This window comes from Aquila chrysaetos, chromosome 7 (assembly GCF_900496995.4).
Source record: "Aquila chrysaetos chrysaetos chromosome 7, bAquChr1.4, whole genome shotgun sequence".
In the NCBI taxonomy this organism is placed as follows: Eukaryota; Metazoa; Chordata; class Aves; order Accipitriformes; family Accipitridae; genus Aquila; species Aquila chrysaetos.
The window spans coordinates 35,645,668-35,664,658 of NC_044010.1; the positions used below are offsets into that span (position 1 = coordinate 35,645,668).

The following is an 18,991-nucleotide window of genomic DNA, read 5'->3' on the forward strand; positions in this document are numbered from 1 at the left end:
AGCCCCATCCAGCCTGGCCTTGAACACTGCCAGGGATGGGGCATCCACCTCCCTGGGCAACCTATTCCAGTATCTCACCACCCTCACAGTAAAGAACACCTTCCTTCTTCCTTACACCTTCAAAAGTAACTTATGAGCCCAGAAGGTTCTGTACAGCAGTTGAAAACCCACTAATCCAAGGTCCTGAAGTAGTAATGCAAGCAGAGTTTGTGGTGATCACTTTAGTAATTACAAGGTCAAGATTTTTTTGGCCTTCGTGGTGCTTTCTTTGGCATCCGGTCATGATAAGCACTGCAATCTATAAGGCTATCTTCAAGATTTATTTTAAATTTGGGAAATGAGAGTTAACTTTTAACTGTTTGCACTTACAGATCTTCCACAGTATGTCCCCAACTTTCAACAATCAAAACACATTCAGTGGATCTCACTCTGGTTTCCTGTAAACTCATTAGCCATAAAAACCTGCCCTTAGTCTTTTCTTCCACCACAAGAGATGCCGTTGTCTAAGCTACTTGTGTATTATGTTGAGTCAGCTCTTAACATGTGATGAAAACATAGTGAGAAGTTTTAAGGCTGTCTCGGGATGATGTGCAGTTTTTCCGTTAGCTACTCAGGGTAATGAGAATGTGAGCTGAGAACAGTCACCAGACTGTCCAAGTCTGCTGAAGGTCCATACAAGAGCAGGACTTCTCAGCATTATGCTGATGAGAATCCCACAGCTCATAAAGTGCTTTGGTGAGATTTTGTGGTCTTGTGGCATTTGGGAGGAAGAGTAGGAGAAGCTGGTGAGAGCAGCTGCTTGTCTGTTCCGAACAGTTTTAATTCCTGGTGGGTCCCATCAATGACTATTGTGCAGTGAGTGAGCGAGTAGAAAGCATGCTCACAATGTCCTGTAGCATCGTAACATCAGAATCATGCATATTGAGGTTGGAAGGAAACCCTTGAGATGATCAGTCCTCTGCTCTGTAGCAGGTGTAATTAGATCAGGTTGTCCTGGACCTTGTCCAGCTGAATGTTGAATATCTTCAAGGATGGAGATCCTACAATCTCTCTGGTCACCTTCTCCAGCATTTGAACACCCTCGTGATTTAAAAAAACAAACAAAAAACCCAGCAAGCAAAACCTTTACCTGTTATCTAGTTGGAATTTTTTGTTTTCTGACACTGATCCTTACTACATGCCTCTGACAGGCCTGGCTTTGTCTTTTCTGTACCCTCCAAGGAGGTAGTTGAAGGTAGTAATAACATCCCCCTTCTTCTCTTCTTCAGACCAGATAACCTCCGTTCCTTCAGGCTCACCTTGTGCGACATACTCCAGGCCCATTTGCGTCTTTGCGTGGTCACAGCGCACCCTCGGCGCCTCCCGCTCTGTTCTGTAGCGACAGAGGTTGCCTGAGTGGTCTCTGACTGTCTTCCTCCCCGTAGCTTATGCTTCAAGGTATAACGTGCTAGAAGGGGGCTTGTGTTAATTTTCCTAATTTTTTAGTGTGGAATCTTCTGTAGTGAATGGGAAGGGACCTGGGAGACTCCTGTTCTTTAGGCTGCTACGCGGCGACAGTAGTGCAGGGCAGGTTCAGGTCCCCACTGTCCTGCTGTAAAAACAAATTAAAAAATCTTGGAATCGTTCTTGGCCCAAGTATTTGCTATCTGCCTGTGATTTACAGCCCTCCCATGCTGTTCTGTATTGTATGCAGTTGTTTGCATACAGAGTTAGACAAAAGGAACTAACACAATAAGGGTAATATAGGCACTTTAGTACAGGTCCTTTGAACGTTTGAGTGATTGACTTTACAACCATGGTGTTCTTGTATTGTGGCTTTGTTTCTTTATTTGTTTTAATTTTATCCTTTGAGAGAAACTCCTCTAAACTCTGGATGATTTTAATTAAACTCTTAGGACTCTAAACAAAATATCCCATCAAGTTTCCAGATCATCCTTCTCCTTTCATGTGCTTCTATTTCACAGAATTATAAATACTTATTTATCTTTTCTATGACTCTATGGTTTTGGTGCTTACATATTACCCTTAGTGTTCATCTCAGGATGGTACCACTCCCGATGCACATATTTTTGAGCTCCCTTTTTTTTGTTTGCCTACACACATTCAGTTACATTTGGAAATTCATAACCACCTCTGAAAGTCTTAGGATATGTGGCAGGTTTGGGATAAAAAAGACTGTGTTAGTGCATAGTTAGGGACATAAGTTTAAACATGTGTGTTTATGATAATAAAGTATCCCACAAACTTTGGGTAAGTGTATGGAGTCAGTGGATAAGCTCTCAGAATTTATTTTGGTTTCCCCTGCACTCTCAACAAACATTTAACTGCAAAATCGATTAACAGGAACATGGTTCTGTAAATCTGTAGTATCACAGAGTACAGCCTATATGCATGTTAACTTCTAATACTCACAGAACCCATGCTGTGAGTCTTAGTTAAAATTAATGCCTAAAATTCTTAGCAGTAGTCGTCTTTGTTTCTCCAGTCTGACATGTGGTTCAAATTGCAGTACCCCTTTCCAAACCTGAGTGTTTTATCAGGTCTGGATAGGTAGTTCCTAAAGCAGTTAATATCCAGTAATGTAAAAAATGAGCTAATTAAGATTATTTATGCTTTTTTTTGTTGGTTGAGTTTTTAATTTGTTTTCTGTTCCTGTCTTACCTCTCTCCCTGGTTATGAGGTGCTCTTGGTATTCCGTTTGGCTGTTTGCACAGTGGAGATATACTTGGTTTCTGAAATCTGACAGCATCTGTCTACCACTGGAGAGGGAACATGCAAGCCACAACATACCTTGTACTAGGCAAATGCTAATGTCTTGTATCAAAGAAGGGGGCAATAGTTATTTTTCCCTGGAGGCTTGGAAAGGGACTTGAAAGAACCACCCCTTCATGCTTTCATTTCTTATTTTCATGCAGTCCTTTACCAAAAAGCATCTCCTATTTAGTTTAGATTTTGGTTTAGAATCATGCCAGAGTAGGCCATTCTAAACTCTGTTGATGTTTCCCAAGCTCTCCTGAGGTATCCCTAAAAGTGAGCTATGTTCTATTGTTTAAGGACTGGGAGAAACGTGAGGGGAGCTGGAAAGAAATTCAGAATATAGAAAACAGAAGGATAATGTAGGAACAGAGAGCAAGGATAGTCCTCGTGACTCAGGTATTGGACTGGCTCTGGATCATTTGTGAGACCCCTGGCTGCCTGCATTACTGTTGGCAAGTCACACCATTTCTTGGGTTCTCATCCTCACTTTATAGATGAGTTAGTGGTCCCAACTTTCTCTTTTTCTCATCACATCTATTTAGCGAGCAACTCAGAATAAAAAACAGTAAAAAACGGGAAAGATTTTTTCCTTACATCTTCTGCGTTGAGCGTGCACATCGTTTAGAAACTCTGAGCTAGCTGAGGTTCTCCCAGGAGATGCAACGCTTATTAACAGCATGACAAAAATACACTTCAGATAGTCTGTGCAGAAATGCCAGCAATTTTGAAGTTGCATTTATGCAATGGCAAGGCCGTTTAGATACAAAAAAAGCTTTACAACTGTTCCAAATACTTACTAGTGGAAGACTGTTAACAGACGGGAAAAAATGGGGAGGTGTCCAAAACCAGCAATCCACCCTGGTGAGAAATCCAGCTGCTGGGAAGTGGAATGGTGCTGGAATTCATACCAGGTTGTTGTCTCTGGACACCAGTCAATGGACTCCATCTTTTATATCACCCTCCCATTAGCCGTAAGGATTCGGTGTTTTTCAACTCCTTTTCTCTTGGCGGCTGGATATGGAGAAGGAGCTTTTTCTCTCAAGTCCTTGCTGAAGAACCGTTTCAAAGCTGTTGTCCTGGGGAGGAACATCACTACTCTACCCCACTCCTGCCTCCTGAAGGTCGCCATTGGGCAGAGGAAAATCGACCAGTCTACCCTTCCTCCAGCTGCTTAGCTCCTGCTGTACCGTTGTTCACTGCTGGGCCCTGAGCTGCTTATCTTCATAGTCTTCCTCCCCTTTGAATAACTTTGGGATTTACCTCTAGAATCAATGAGTGCTTTCTTCCATGTGGTCTTGGGAAACCAGCATGTTTGAAAATCTTGAGGGAAAGACACCCCATTCCCCCCCTCCACCCCCGCAAATTTGAGATGACTATAAAAAAAGAGAACTAAAGAAAGAAATAATTGGGAGTTATTTTCCTTGATGTTAGTCATACTTTTATGATTGTGTTTTTTGAGATTTTCCACATAGCCTCAAGGAATGGAGAAGCTATTTTTTTGGACGTTAAGATTTCAGGTAACAACTACAAGATTCCAGCTGCTCAGGCCTCGGGCTTCATGATACTCACCGATTTATGTGTGCTAATGTTAAGAGATTTGGCAGCACTTCAAGCAAGCGAGTGAAAACAACGTGTTTATTCTAAGCTTCGCTCTTGCCCTTTGACTCGATAGCGGCTGTGCAACTGGCCTGGCTGCTCAGCTCCGCTCTGCCGGAGCATGGGAAAAGTAGGAGCAGCAGCAAAGAGACAGCTGGCTGGCTGCTGACTTAGAAAGACATCATTGCGTCACATCACGCTTGGTAAGTTATCTTTGCAATCAGAAGAGCCAGGATTTTCCCTTTTTTCTTAAGCGGGAGGTAGGCGCTCCACAAACTGACCACGGGGATTTGGCTGTGTCGAGTAAAGCATCCCACTCATCAGTGGCAAGGTGGTTTTTCAGCCCTGAAATGTAATGCTTTTCTGACCCTTAAAAAAAAGATCTCTGCTGGACGCCTTTCGAATCCCCTTTAAATGAACTGTTTGTAACCTTATTAGGATTTTCTTTTTCATTTTTAATATGTGGATTGTTTGAATGGAAATATTAAAGCCAGCACAAGCAATAAAGATGGATTGCCAGTAAAATAAACAGTTTGGCCTCTGACTACACAGAGGAAGCAGATCAAGTCAAGAAAATATTTCCTAAAAGTCACTTCTCTAACTGTAAGACTATTCTAATAGCTGCTTCTTATTTAAAACCTACACTATTTTGTAGCTTACTAATCCACACATTTAACTTAGTGTGGAAGTGCAAGTTAATTGACATTCTGCTTCCAAAGCGATACTGATATTATGAAGGGCACTAAACCGATACATGAAATATAGAGTAAAAGTGAATGGGAAGCAATAGAGATGTATTTCTGAGAATCCAAAAAGAGTTTGCAAATGACAGATAAAGAAGGAACATGAAATAGTATTTACATGCATATGGGTTGCTAGTAAAATTCTGGGTCTGGAAGCATCTCATGGAAAAATTATGATAGATTTCTGTCATGCCAGACTTTCGCCTTGTCTCTTTAAAACTCTTATGGTGAAACTCATAGGGAGGTATGTCTTGCCCAGTTCGCATTTACTGTTGTAAAAGTATACATATGTAGAAGACTCACTGGTAGGGAATCACATATGGGACTCTATCCTTGAAGTCACTAAGCCGGTGAGTGTATTTTACACCTATTTATGTTGAGCGGGCTCAGCAACTTGCATGAGGAATGTAATATCCTGAAGGGCTGACTTCATAATTTGCGGCTGTGTATATATTTCCTTCATGAAACCACATTTATGTTTCTTTATTATTGTTATTATTTTAAAGGTTTTTGACTACTCACAACTCCTGTTTCTTTTTCCATAAGCCCTGCTACCCCGTCTTCAGTATTCTGACTTTTTAGATTTCAAATCTTGGCTATGGTATTGAGGATCAGGTTGCCGGCTGGGGACATCTGGATGGGTTTGAGATCTGTGCATATCATAATCAAATATCTCAACTATATATTTTGAGTCCATGTTTTCATTCTTCCTCTGCATTTCTCATTGTTTTGTATCCTCTCAATTTGTATGAGTGTATGCAATCTCATGCAATTATATAAAAATGGTTTCCTTATGCATGGTGTGAATTTTTATAGCTTTACATTCACTTTCTTTCTTTCTTTCCAACATCCCATTTCGTGTTTAAATAGGTAGAATAAGTTAGGTAATATGTACACAGGGACTGCTCCACCATGGACCGGAGCTCTAAGTATCTCTGTTAACACATGCTGTAGCCAAAGAAGTTTACAGCATGCAGAGGGAAAAGGTTATTGTTAGTGTAACTGAATAAGTATTAGGGTTAATATATAATGTATAGGTCTATGTAATGGATAGTTTTTATTCATCATAAAATGTTCAAATGACTTGCAGATGTATGACTGCTGCAGCTGTTGCAGACCTTGTAATGGCATTAGGCTCTGACTCAGAGAGCAGCTCGTTTGCCAAGAGATTCTGGCAGTGGCTACGGCTGTGATATTCCCATTGAAAAAAGTATTGTCAGCAGTGGAGGCGGTGATACAAAACTGAACTGGAGTATGAGAAAGTGGCAAGGCTGGGTCTAGGTATGACAGGAAAATGGGGGTTCTGAAAGCTTTCATTTTTTTTCATGTTTAACTATATCAGTAGCGTCCTACCACTACGTGGTCTACTAGGGGAGCAGCTGGAATTTATAGTCACCACAGATTCTGGCTACATGCAGCTTATGTTATAGTAATTGGGGAAAAAACACAAAACACCAAACCTTTGATAATGTAAAACTTTGCTCCTGAGTTTTAAAATGAAAAAGCAAGCTACAGTCCCTACAAGAAGATAGAATTGAATCTCACTGTGCAAACGCAGTCTGTCGCACGAACTGTGCAGCATGGGAGCTCGGCTACTTGCTGCCTATGGAGACTGTGCAGTCAGGGAATACGCTTACTTAGCAGTCAAAGGAATGCCATCATCCTATGGATGCATACAGTACTCTGAAATAGTACTGAGGAAAAAAAAAATCCCCTGCATGTTTTGTGATTGTTTTCCTAGGTCTGATTGAAGTAAATAAAATAATGAAGATTGACATCCGGAATAGGCACGCATTTTATACATGGGATGTCATACTGAGATAAACATGCTGGGTTTGATACAGCTTTTTGACTCCTGTGTGCCTGGAAAAGCAGAAGCATGATCATTTTAAGAAGAGAACTGGAGAAGGCAGTGCAAAACAAAAGGACAATTTTGACAGGGTTCGGTGAAAATACTCAGAAAGTAGGACTGCAGGAAGCAAACCCTAGAGACAGCTGAACTGTAAATCTCTGAAATGGTGAGGGAGCATAACAAGAGTCACCTCTTAGTGAAGAATGGATTTCGTCGCTGCCTTCTCTGATGCTTTAAACTACTTATGGAGTGTATGGGTTAGTTATGAAATGGACTGCAATGCTGACTCTTGCTTTCTGTGAACAGTTACAAAGCCATAAGCAGTATTGTTTCTGGCACTTTTTGAAAGCCCTCTGCTGATTCCAGTGTGTTCTTTCTGACCCTGTTCAACGCCACATTTATGAAAGTAAAGCTACCAAAATATACAGATTATTAGAAAAGAGATGCAATCTACATGAACTTCACTTACTAGATTTAAAAAACAAAAATTCCAACCCTTACTGACGTGACTTATGCCTTACATGAGTAAAAGGGAATGAGTTGCTAATAGCTCTCTTCTCCAGGGCTCAAAATTCCTTGGGTAAGAGGAAAAAAGCCACTCAGCATGACTGTGTTGGCTGTTGGTTGGGGCTGTGAGCTGGGACCTAGGTCTCCCCTCTCCCTGGTCAGCGTGCTGCTCATTAGACCAGGTTTACTCATTTAGTCTGGATGAGTCTTGGTCAGCAGTCCAAGGTCTGCTGGAGAACTTTACCAAGGTCCTATCAGTGGGAAGCAGTGTGTGACAGCAGTGGGCTGTTGGGCACACCAAGCAATTCACCCTGCCTCAGGGGCTGCACTTCTTCAGCTCCTTCCTAAGAGCACGATGTGAAGTATGGGGCTTTCTGATGGATGCAGGATGTGACTCAGCTTGGACATGGGGCATGAGAGCAATCAGGGCATGCTACAGGGCAAATTTTATTTCTGGTCTGTTTCTGGATCAGATGTGCTTCAATAATCCTACAGAGTATCATTCCATCATTGTCTGTGCTGGTCAATAAATATTGTATGCGATGACGAAGAATCTCAGTAATGGATGGGTGCAGCTCCCGTCCCAGGAGGCCCTGTAGCAATGGTATGAGGCATGTGGTCTGCAGATCTGTGGGATTTCATGCACCGCCTGTATGGGAGGAGGCTTAAGTCTCTCCCTGGGAATCCGCACCTGCTCTGGGTAATAAACAGGATATTGCAAACTGAGAAGAGCTGAAAAGTCACTGCCCTGCAGCTTCCAGGTTAGATGGTCCATGGGGGAGGTGAGTCTGTGTCCTCAGGCATTGCAAAGCTTTGGGAGCATGCCTCTTGGGATGTGCCAGTGTGGCACAATGCATCTCTGTGCTGCAGATCCCCAGCCCAGCATGAGGTTAGTATTACTTCTACTGCTTCCAGATCCAAAGCTATTTCATGCAGAGCCAGTATACGGATCTCTGTACCTTATTGTTCTGCAAGCTGTTGACATACTCTTTCTTTCCTAGAATGTTTTCTCACCAATAAATCTTAGAAAAAATGTCCATAGCTTCTCCTGTATCTCCTCTTTCTTGTGAGGAAAGGCTGACTTAGGTAGTCTAACTCCAGGAGAGACTCACTGGTGGGCAAAAGGACATTATAGAATTGCAATCTGTAAATGGGTTCAAAAAAGGGAATACAGGAATTAATGGAGAAGTCTTCCCGTGGCCATTGAATATGATGGTCTGATTCCAACTTCTCATTCAGAAAGGTGCTAAACTATCGACCCCAGGAGCTCCTAAGATACACCGGAGGAAGGCCAACCCATTTGTTTTCACGTTTCCTACACTCTTTCAGTAAGCACTTACTACTGGCCACTGTTGGACTTAAGGTAGTTTGACCCACATGTACATGTGGAAGAAAGGAGTGCCCTGCATTTAAGAACTGGGTGCCAGCTAGGTCCATCCAGGCTGTCATGCATGCATGTGTTAGCTTTGTGCTCAGATGACAACAGCCCTTCATGTTGAGGAAGAGCCTGAAAGCGTTAATGGGAATGCCGTCCCAAACGTCAACCATCAGCTGATCCAGAGCCTGGTCCAGATGTCTGACTGCTCCAAAGAGGAAGGGCTTCAGCTAGACGTGGTGGTAGGAATGTGTCACATCTGGAGTGACAGTGTGGATGTGGGCCTGGAGGATATGGTGTCAGTACTGCAGTGTGGACCATCACAGACGGGCTTGTCTGCTTTCAGCCCAGGAGTGGGTGTGCATGGTAGTTTCCACAAATCTCAACCTGGCGGAGACGAGAAGGGGAATGTTTGTGGAACGCTTCTGCCCTTGGCATTTCCTATTTGCTTTTAGCTCAGTGCAGACATCTGTGTGGAGCTCAGCTTTTCTTTTGCTTTGTGCTAGGAGCTCGGGTGCCTGGCTAGACAGTTGCATTAGGCAGTAAAGCACCTAATCCTCGCTGAAGGCCACCTAATCCTCTCAGCTTAATGGCCTTCTACTCCTTCAGATAGTCCCTTCTTTATTTTTTCTCTATTTGCTCAGCAATTGAATTCTTTCCCCTTCCATTTGCAAAACAGTGTTGGGAGCAGGCTGGCTGGCTGGCCATTCTCATTCCCTGTTACCAACGCCTCTCGGTTCTTCTAGGCTCCAAAAGGCAGAAACCCATAAAAGCAGCTGGAAGTAAATGAGTAATGGAGAGGAAAGACGGGTCTCTATGGACTGAAGAAAGTGCTCTGTAGACCAGTGTTTGAGAACCTCTCATTAATGCTTCCTGGTTATTTTTTCTGCATCTCACTTTGCCGAATCCAAATCCCTCCTAAGCCAGTGGGAATTGTTCCACTGACTTCTGTGAGAGTTGGATCTAGCCCCTTGTCTGGAAGGTAAAACTAGTCTCACTGGTTTTCTTTTATTTCAGTTGGTTTCACTTTCTGCTTCTCAAATCCCAGAATAACGTGAATATGTTCATAGTCCTCCACTGTGAGATTCATACAAAATATTCTCTTTTTATGTTTTTTGTAAAATAAAAATCAAGGTGTGTATTAGCGATTCCACCTTGGTCCTTCTGATTCTGCTTTTCTGGCCAGCTGCCCTGTTTTTTGCCCCCCCCCCCCCCATGCCAATGGAAATGAAAATGTCTTTTTAAGTATAACACATTTTTGATGAAACTTTGCAGTCAAACAAGATACTCTCAACTTTTGGCATCATTAAAAGCAGACAGTTTGCCCTCAGAAGGTAATCTGTTTATAGCATCTCAAGTGGAAAAAAGATACATTGGGTTGTGAAAGATGTTTGTTCCATCACCATGGAAGTCCTCGCATGGTTCCCAGGGCAAGGCATTGCACATGGGCACATGGGGAGGTGACAGTGGATTTCTACATCACAGCTCAGTCTTCAGCTTCTAAGCGGAAGCTGTACTTTTATGATAAGCTCTTTTTCCCAAAATAGCAGTTTGTTCAAATTAACATCTCTGATAGCAGAAAGGGATCAATGTAAAGTATGGTGCTACATACAGAACATACAGAAGGGAACATTATCTTATAGAGCTTTGGGGTTTTATCCTCCAGATCGCCCAAAATTCTTTCCAAGTAACGTGTTAAGATATTGGTAATGCAGTGACTCAACCATATAAACAGATGGAGTGAGTAGTATGCAGCCAGTGATTCAGCTAATGTAGAGCTCTGGAAATTCAAATTTGATTTAACAAGAGGAGAAATGTTGAATAAGACATTTATAATTTTTCCTTTTTTGAAGGAAGCTTTAAGTATGTTGGTATTTCTACTGAACAGACAGGGTGGAAAAACATAGGACAATAACAGCTCATCAAAAGGATGGCACCTTGATCCCCACACAGAAACTCCTTGCAGTAGTACTGCACTGCAGTGCCTGCTCTTGGTCCGAGCCCAGGTCCTGCTGTGGGACATGAGCTCTTAATTTCTCCAGAGGGAGTGTTCCCAGCTGAGTTACACCGATCTCCATGATCTAGTTCAAGCAAAGCTTGACATTTATTTAGGCTGAGTTAACTCATTAATTTCAGCCTTAAAATCTTAAAAGCCATATCCATTATAAAATAAGTCACACATTTTTCCCAGGCTCCTCCTGTACCACGTAAAGTTGTGGCTGCAGATGTGAATGTGCTGTGCCTGCAAACAGGGCACACAGAGGTTGCTTTTTGGAATGCTCTCCAAACAGCCAGAGGACATCTAAGTCGTTGACATGTCTTATTACATACTTTTTTCCCTTGGAGTGGTGAAAGAAGAAACTGGTTTGCTGCAGAGGCCTCCCATTGTTAAGAGATCAGCACTTAAAAACTCACCTGATTTTTATGGGAATCCGGGGAAAACCCTGCTCTGTTTAGATTATTCCAGTCTTATCACTGGAATGACAGTCTTTATTCAGTAAGTTATGAGTGCAGATTACCGCCACCTGCATGGAAGCCCATCCCTTCACCTCTGTGTAAATGTTTCCTTTGAAAGCTTAATTATGAAAGAGTTGCAAAGTACGCAATCAAGAGCCATGAGAAGTCTCCTTTTTCTGAATACGTTAAGTGCATATGAATGTTATATTATGCACAAAGTTGTAATATTTAGAACTTGGAAATTAATAAAGGATGTCAAAGTAAGCCTAATTTGTCTAGCAACTGTATGTAGGATACAGTTTTGCCCTCCAATACATTTACACAATCCTACTATAACTAAATTGCACTTGAAAGTGTGTTTCAGAGAATAGATTTGGGAGAGTGCTTTTCTCATTTGGTGAGAAGGGACCTTCATTGCTTAGTGTTTGCAAATATTTGGTCCAACTGTGAGGAATGCTCTTATATATCTGGGACTGTTCTCAGTAACCAAGTAAGGTCCTGACCCTACAAACATATCTGTGCATGCTTTAAGTAATGAGCTATACTTAATAAGCGTATTTAATATGTACAGTGTGGAGAAAGTAACAGAGGTTTGAGAATGTGAGTATTCTGTTATTTGCAGTTACAAGCATAAATATTACAGAACCTCATTTTTACGTACTTGTAATTTGCGATTACAAAATATTAAAATGGCATTTCATTCACCTTGGCATGCAGCTTTTGCTTTTTTAGAAAAAAGATCAGCCCTCTCACTATTGCATTTAAGCAAGTACACCCATACCCATGGAAGTTCATAGCATAAAACTACATCAGTTGTGTAATAACCCTTATAAAATGCGTAGCATGAAGAATTTCCTCATGATTGCTGTCTTCTGTCCTATGTATTGAACCCTTGTCCTTTTGCAGAACTGACGAGGGAGAACACAGTTTGTTTGGACAATTAGAAACAAAGAAAAGGTTACCTATCCTTTCCCTTTTGGTTTTTTTGTTTGTTTGTTTGTTTGCCTTTGAATCACTTGTCTCAGTTACTTCTTCATTCTTTTCCCCTGCTGCTCCTCTCCTCCCAGCTCCTTCTATTTTCCAAATGTTGCAGGCTTCTCTCAAAAGCCTTGTAATTTTTAGTGCTTTTCTTAAATCTTCATCTCCCGGAGTCATTTCAGCTGTGATATTTTAAAAATTAAGCTTAGCTTTCGAGCCTGCAGAAGCTGTATCAGAGAGAACTGAAGATAAAAAGAAAAGCAAGGACCTCTTGACAGTGATTAGGAAGAGTGCATTCAGTGAGTTTAGAGATGGGCAGCTGGAGGGCACGAGTTACATCAGGTGTGATTTTTAGGTTACTTTCTTATGGGAACAAGTTTTACATGGTCATGTCATGAGGTATACAGTCATGTCATAGAGGTATATTTGGGGGTGTATCCATGTCGTTTAATAATATTTGAACCTCGCGACTTACTCCAGATAGGATTAAAGCTGTGAGAATAATTTAGTTCCTGTAACTTTCATGCCAATAAGTTGTGGCATAGGGAAGATGTATCATGTACTCCCTGAATGATGGAAAGTCTGCAGTGGGAGCTTTTAGGCAACAGCATCCACTGACTAAAGAGAGACATTATGTACATGACAACTTTGGAAGAGATTTCTGTTAAAGCTTGCACCTTAGACCCTAAAGTTAACAAACCATGAGGCACAAACGTGTGGGGAACCAGGCTTTCTTAATTCTGGTGCTTGGGAAGTCACCTGCTTTAAGATTGAGGGAGTTAGAACATTTATTGGTGTCATGAAAAGTGTAAGAGGCTGAGGAGAGTAAAGGATGGAGTAACCTTAATTACAAAGGAGACCAAGAGATGGGATTACTGGGGTGAGGGGAAGACAGCAGATGAGGGATTTCTACACCTGTCATGTGTGAGGGGGCAGCTGGGGAAGAGAAAGTGGCAGACAGGAAGAGAAGGAAAAGCAAAGAGAAGCAGGAGGAGAAAGCAAAATTCAAGTTGAGAAAGGCATCAAGAAAGGCTTTGAAGATCACTGGGAGAAGAGATTAAACAGAAACTAAATTAGTTTGAATTTAATCTGTACTTTCTCAGAAGAAATCGGTGAACTCCTATCCGAAGAAGTGCAGGCAAGGCAGAAGGAGAGCAAAGGGTTTGCAGAGAGAATCAAATTTGAAGAAGAGGCAAGTCTGGGCATGGGAACCAGTTAATTTTAAGCACTGTTTAGTGAATGTGTCACTAATGAATGTGTCAGGGATAATGAGAGATGAAACTTGTGGTAGAAGAAGCCAGCCTGGCCACAGGAACTCTGTTAGAGGAGGTGTTACACAGCGCAAGAGCAGAAATAGAGAAAGAGGCTCTTGTAAGACAAACTAAGAGTTGTATTTCTTTTTAAATCTTGTTTATATAAGTCATTCACATGAACTTTGAGACCAACCCGATTCACGCATCTGAGCGCTCTGGATTAGCATAGTTCATTTTCTTTCCCACTCTCTCTGCTAGGCGTGCAAGTAATTTCTCAGTTCACAAGCCCGACGTCCATGTGGTTCGGACTGCATGGGGAAAAATGGCTGGAAAATGAACTCCTGTAAAGGCTCCAGACGGTCTAGTGAGAGGATGAAATGACTGTTTTGTTAGTGGACAAATGGTGGCAGTGTGCACAGAGTGACTAGATTCCTGAAGGCCGAGAGCAACTGTGTTGGCTGAGCAGGGTCTCGACACAGCAGTTATGCTCAGAGGACTGAAGGTAGACCTGGCTTGCAGGAACATTTAAGTAGCTGTTTCTATTGCCAGACTATTAGCCACATCTCCTATAAGTGGCCTGGCCCAGGAAAGTGCTATATAAAACAAACTAGGCAGCTTAGTACTGTTAAACCAAGAGGAAGAGTGGCATGGACCTTGAAAAAATGTAGGGCATTCCCAGTTTACTGGGGCACAGGATAACCGAGTAGATTCCCAGCTGCTGTTCTGCAGAGGGGCTACAAAACCTGAAACTAAACCTGCTTTGGTTTTGAGCTGAGCTTCCTAAGATGAGATTTGCTCTGTACATATCAGCTTCTCCCCCACCTCCCCGATAACCTTTGCCCTCAAAGAGAGAGGTTGCTGAGATGATCTTTCAGATGTCTTAAGAATGAGGAGCAGGGTAGAGATGACAGACCATCTCAGCGACCAGATTGAAAGGTGTACATTCAAGCCCTTTTGCACAGCAGAGAATCTACAAGAGAGAAACTTTTTAGATATTCCAACAGCAAAATGGCTAAGCCACAAGTCATGCATCTGTCCGAAACCACATTTCCTTCCCCGATTCTCCTGCTCCTTAAGAACAGTTTTGGGAAACAGGGCATATTTAACAGTGGTAAAACATGAGGGAAGAGCTGCGATAGTGCTGTTTTCGTCCAAGCGGAGAAAGAAAGCGGAGTTTCAGTAAAAGAAAGACATCTGTACCCAGCACCTTTATTTCGGGTCATGGCAGGACGTCGGGACGGGATCCTGAGGTTCTGGGGATATGCTGGTTGCAGCGCAGGGTCTGCCCTCACTCAGAGCCTGCGGTTTGGAGGAAGAGGGGAGCAGGTTTGGGGGAGGAAGGGTCACAGCATGGCAAAGGATCTGCCGAGCAGTTTCACCACACAGAGGGTGGAGGAGAAGTTCCCCCCGAGTTTCTGGGACACAGGCCTGTACAGCCTTCGGGGACTGGACAGACCTCCACACTCGGGGGTTTCTCCGGGGCGCGGGGTGACTCCGCGCCCGCCCCAGGCGGCTCCCGCCACCCTCCCCGGGGGGCACACGACAAGGCGGGGTGAGGCGCAGCCCCCAGGGACCCCCACCAGGCCCTCAGCCAGGCGGGCCCACACCCCCAGCCCTGAAGCAGCGAGGCGGCCCCCGGGAGAGCAGCGGGCGCCAGGCTGAGGAGAAGCGGCGGGAAGCCGGCGGTGGCGGACCCCCGCCTCACGGCTGCCGCCCTCTCCCCGCGTGGCGGAGCCACTTGGTATCTCCCTCCTCCCCCCCCCGACCCCAAGGAGATGGTTTCACCTCTCCCCCCCTTCCCCGCCCCCCCGCCTTTCTCCGACCCGGGGAGAGGCGTGGCCGGGCCCGCTCGGGATTCCCCGCCCGCTTCGTCCATATTCATGAGCGCGAGCCGGGAGCTGCCGCCGTAGGGAGGTGGCGCGCGGTCGCCCCGCCCCACCGCCACAGCGGCGGGGCGGGGCGACCGCGCGCCACCTCCCTACGCCGGCGCGCGCCCCGCCCCCCGCGGTGAATATTGATGAGGCGTGATACGCGGCGTGGTGTCGTCTCGGGCGGCGCGGCCGGCGATTGGCCGGGTGCGTGTGTGCGCGGTGACGCGTGTCGCGGCGGTGCGGGTCCCGATTGCTGCAGCCGCTTGTCAGTGTGACGAAGATTGGCACCCAGGTAAGCGCTGTCACTCAAACCCGCTCCCAGCCAGCCAGCCAGCCATCCATCACGGCGCGCCCGCCGCCGCCACCGCCGGCCGGGCCCAGGCGTACCACCAGACCGGGGGGGTGGTTGGGGAAGGAGCGGGGGGGGGGGGGGGGCGAGCTCGCCACGCGGAACAGCGGGGAGGGGGCACCCGCACTCCGCAACTCACCCAGAGGGGGGTTAGGGGCGGTGGCGGGCAGGCGCGGGGAGGGGAGTAGGGCGGGGGGGGGAGGAGGAGGAGGAGGAGGGGGGGGGGGAGCGAGGAAAATTCTGGAACGGCCGCCGTGTAACCGTTGTCTCTTGTGGGCGCGCGCCGGCGGGGGCGCGCCGGCGCCGCGCTCGCGCGCGGGGAGGTGGTGGGGGGCGGGGGTGAGAGAGGAGAAGGAGACGGGGCGAGAGGGAGCGCGGGCCGCCGATCGGCGCCGCGCGGAGGGGACGCGGCGGCCGGGGCGGGGGGGGGGGGGGGGGGGGGGAGGAGGAGGAGGGAGAGGGGGCGACGGGAGGGGGGAGGCGACGTGATACTTAAAGGGCCAGCGCCGTGTTGGCAGGAGTTCCTTGCGGGGGGGGGGGGGGGGGCAGGGGCTCTCCGGGGTCCCTCTCGCCCCCGCCTCCCCTCGCTGCCGTGCCAGGCCCCGTCGACCCAACCCAGCCCGGGGAGCCGACGCTTGTGGCGGGGATCAAACCGCCGCGGCAGCTGCCGCCCCTCCGCACCTGCCCCGGCCCGGCCGGGTGCGGCCCCGGGGGGGCGGGAGGAAGGGGTCTGCCGGCGGCAGTTGGCCGCGGGCGGGCCCCGTGGGGTGCCGGGGCGGGCGGGCGGGGCGGTGGTGGTGGTGACCCCCAGACCCGGCCCTGGTGCCGCTTCGGTGGCGGCGCGCTGCGGCGGAGCCCGGTCCGGCCCCCGGGAGAGCGGGTCTGGCGCGTCTCTGGCTGTGCTCCCCCCCGCCGCCTCCCCTCTTATTCATAGAAAGCAGATTGTGTTAGCGGCTGGCACTTGGGGCAGTGTGCGCAGTTCTGGCGTGAGGTGGTTTCTTCCTCTTTTTTTTTTTTTTTTTTTTTTTTATATTTTTGATGTGACCTCATTGTCTCTTGCCTCGGTTACGAGTAGAGGCTTCTTGACACCTAGAAGACCGAGGCTTCCTGAGTGTTTACACAGCCGCAATTAGGAGCTGAAACTTGACTTGCCCAGAGGCCCTGCTTATGATGTGTGTAAACAATAATAAATCAAGTGCTGGTTTTATCCTGAAATATTGCCTCAATTAGCCACATGTCTCGGGTCTCCGTGGAGTAGTCGATAGCTTTCCCTCATTCCCACAACGCCAGCTGTATGGCCCAGAGTTCATCGGTTAACAATATAAGTAGTTGATGCATCTGTGTGATACTTCTCTCTATAGCTTATCACAGTCTTTTTTTTTTTTTTTTTTTTTTTAGGATTTCTTAAGTATTTTCTCTTATCCTAAATGGGAACATATAATGTAATTTAGACATACAGTCACGTTTGTTTTTTTTTTTTTTTTTTTATAACTGTGGCGGCAGTTTGTGATGCCTTTTTGTCAGTTACATCTAAGTAAATGACTAGCATGGTTTTGGGAGGGAGAATGAGACTCTAGATCTGGTATGATACCCTTATAAGTGAATTTTTATGCCATGCAATGAATTTTTTTTTTTTTTGTCACATGCAGTTAAGAGCTGTGCAGGCAAGATTCATTTCTGTCCTTGCCCCTATTTGGAATATGATGTGTGCATTCCATTAAACAGATCACAGGAATAGGGAGCGTGGACAATATGTTCTGGTCTGTGGATGCTGGAAAACATTTGAGCCAGCATCCTATGGAGGATAGCAGGAGGGTGTAGACTGTTTTCAGTGTATGCTAAATATCTCATCTATTTGTTTTTTTAAAAAAGCTAAAGAATTCTTGGTCTTTACAAAAACATGCACATATAGTTAGTTCATAATACTGCATATAATTTTATTCTAGAGCATGGTCTGCGCAAAGTTTCACCAGTGTAGATTGTTTGATTAGGGGAATTGTAACAACTGTAGCTTAAGAAATTTATGCACCTTGCTATTCTCCGTACTGTGAATACACTTACAGATTGTTCCCTTTCCTCTGTGGGATATAAACTGGTTATGGTCTGGCTGTGCTATGGGGTTATATCCCTCTGGTTATATACATATGTAGTTAAAGTGATATAGGTTCTGCAGCTGGGTAAGCGCTGAAGTGTTGTTTAAGAATGAGTCCTGGTTAGTCCCTGTTAGCTGCATGTACAAATTTTATGGATTATGCTGAACCAGGAAACAAATTGTTGTGATTGTATCAGAAATCCTTTTATGTATTTCCAGATCTTGTCATTGCTAGAGTATCAAGCAACAGCAAATGCATTTTGAGTGCATTTTCTAAATAGCTCTGTGAAATAAAATTGCAGAGTTATCCTTTTCTGAGTCTGTGTGTAGCCATATATAATCATTACCTTTAAGTTTGCAAAAACTTGTGAGGAAAAAAACCCCAAACATTTCACATTTATTCAGTCTGAAGAAACAGTTTCACACTTCTTGGTCTGTCATTGTTTTTAATCTATCCAAAGTAAGTAATTCTAATTTTTTTTTTTTTTATGTGTGTTCTGTCTTCAGTTTTATGAGGTGTATAGTATATTTTTACTGTTGACTGTTACCGCTTTACTTATTTTCTTGTCAACTTATGGTTAAAGCATCCACAGAAAAACTTCAGTGTAGGTTTCACTATGTTTTCTTAACCTAAGCTTCAGTTAAGTGGTGAAAGGCATAGCTCCATTTACTTCATTCGCATGGTAAAGATAGGTAGCGTAGAGGCCATCACACTGCACTGAGACCTTGAAGACTGATCATTCTCATTGGTCTCCTGAGTGATTTTGGGGCATGCATTTATTTTATCTGTTCCTGTGTATCCTTCTCTACATAAATTGAATACTAATACCTGTCTCATGTCTGAAGTGGGTCTTATTATCATGTAGCTAAAGTGCTTTGCTGGACTGGAATTCATCTTGTTACCATTTCCTATGTGCTAATAGGAAAACTGAGAATTCTTTGAATCTTGTCTATGATGTTGTTACACTTGATTGGGGTTTTATTTTGTATTTGGAAATTTCACTTTGGTATGTAAAAAGTCTAATATTAAATAACTTACAGCCTTGATTGGTACTCTTTCTTAATCTAGATACAATTTTTAAGATTCAGTTTATCTTTTGAAGATAAAAACATTTAAAAACCAAGTCCTTGCAGTATTCCATTAGTGCAACTGAAAGGAGT

The 18,991-nt window shown here is 44.8% G+C and overlaps 1 protein-coding gene across 4 annotated transcripts in view; it reads left to right on the plus strand.

Annotated features, from left to right (window-relative positions):
* Window positions 1-15,555: 15,555 nt before the first annotated feature.
* The window catches only part of PKNOX1 (PBX/knotted 1 homeobox 1), a 44,834-nt gene continuing 41,398 nt past the window's right edge, over window positions 15,556-18,991 (plus strand). For 3 of the 4 annotated variants that reach the window (XM_041124803.1, XM_030020090.2, XM_030020091.2), the window contains exon 1: window positions 15,556-15,681. The gene's annotated coding sequence lies outside the window, so the exon portion shown is untranslated. The remainder of the gene's footprint in view (window positions 15,682-18,991) is intronic. The other variant, XM_030020094.2, reaches the window with a different exon arrangement.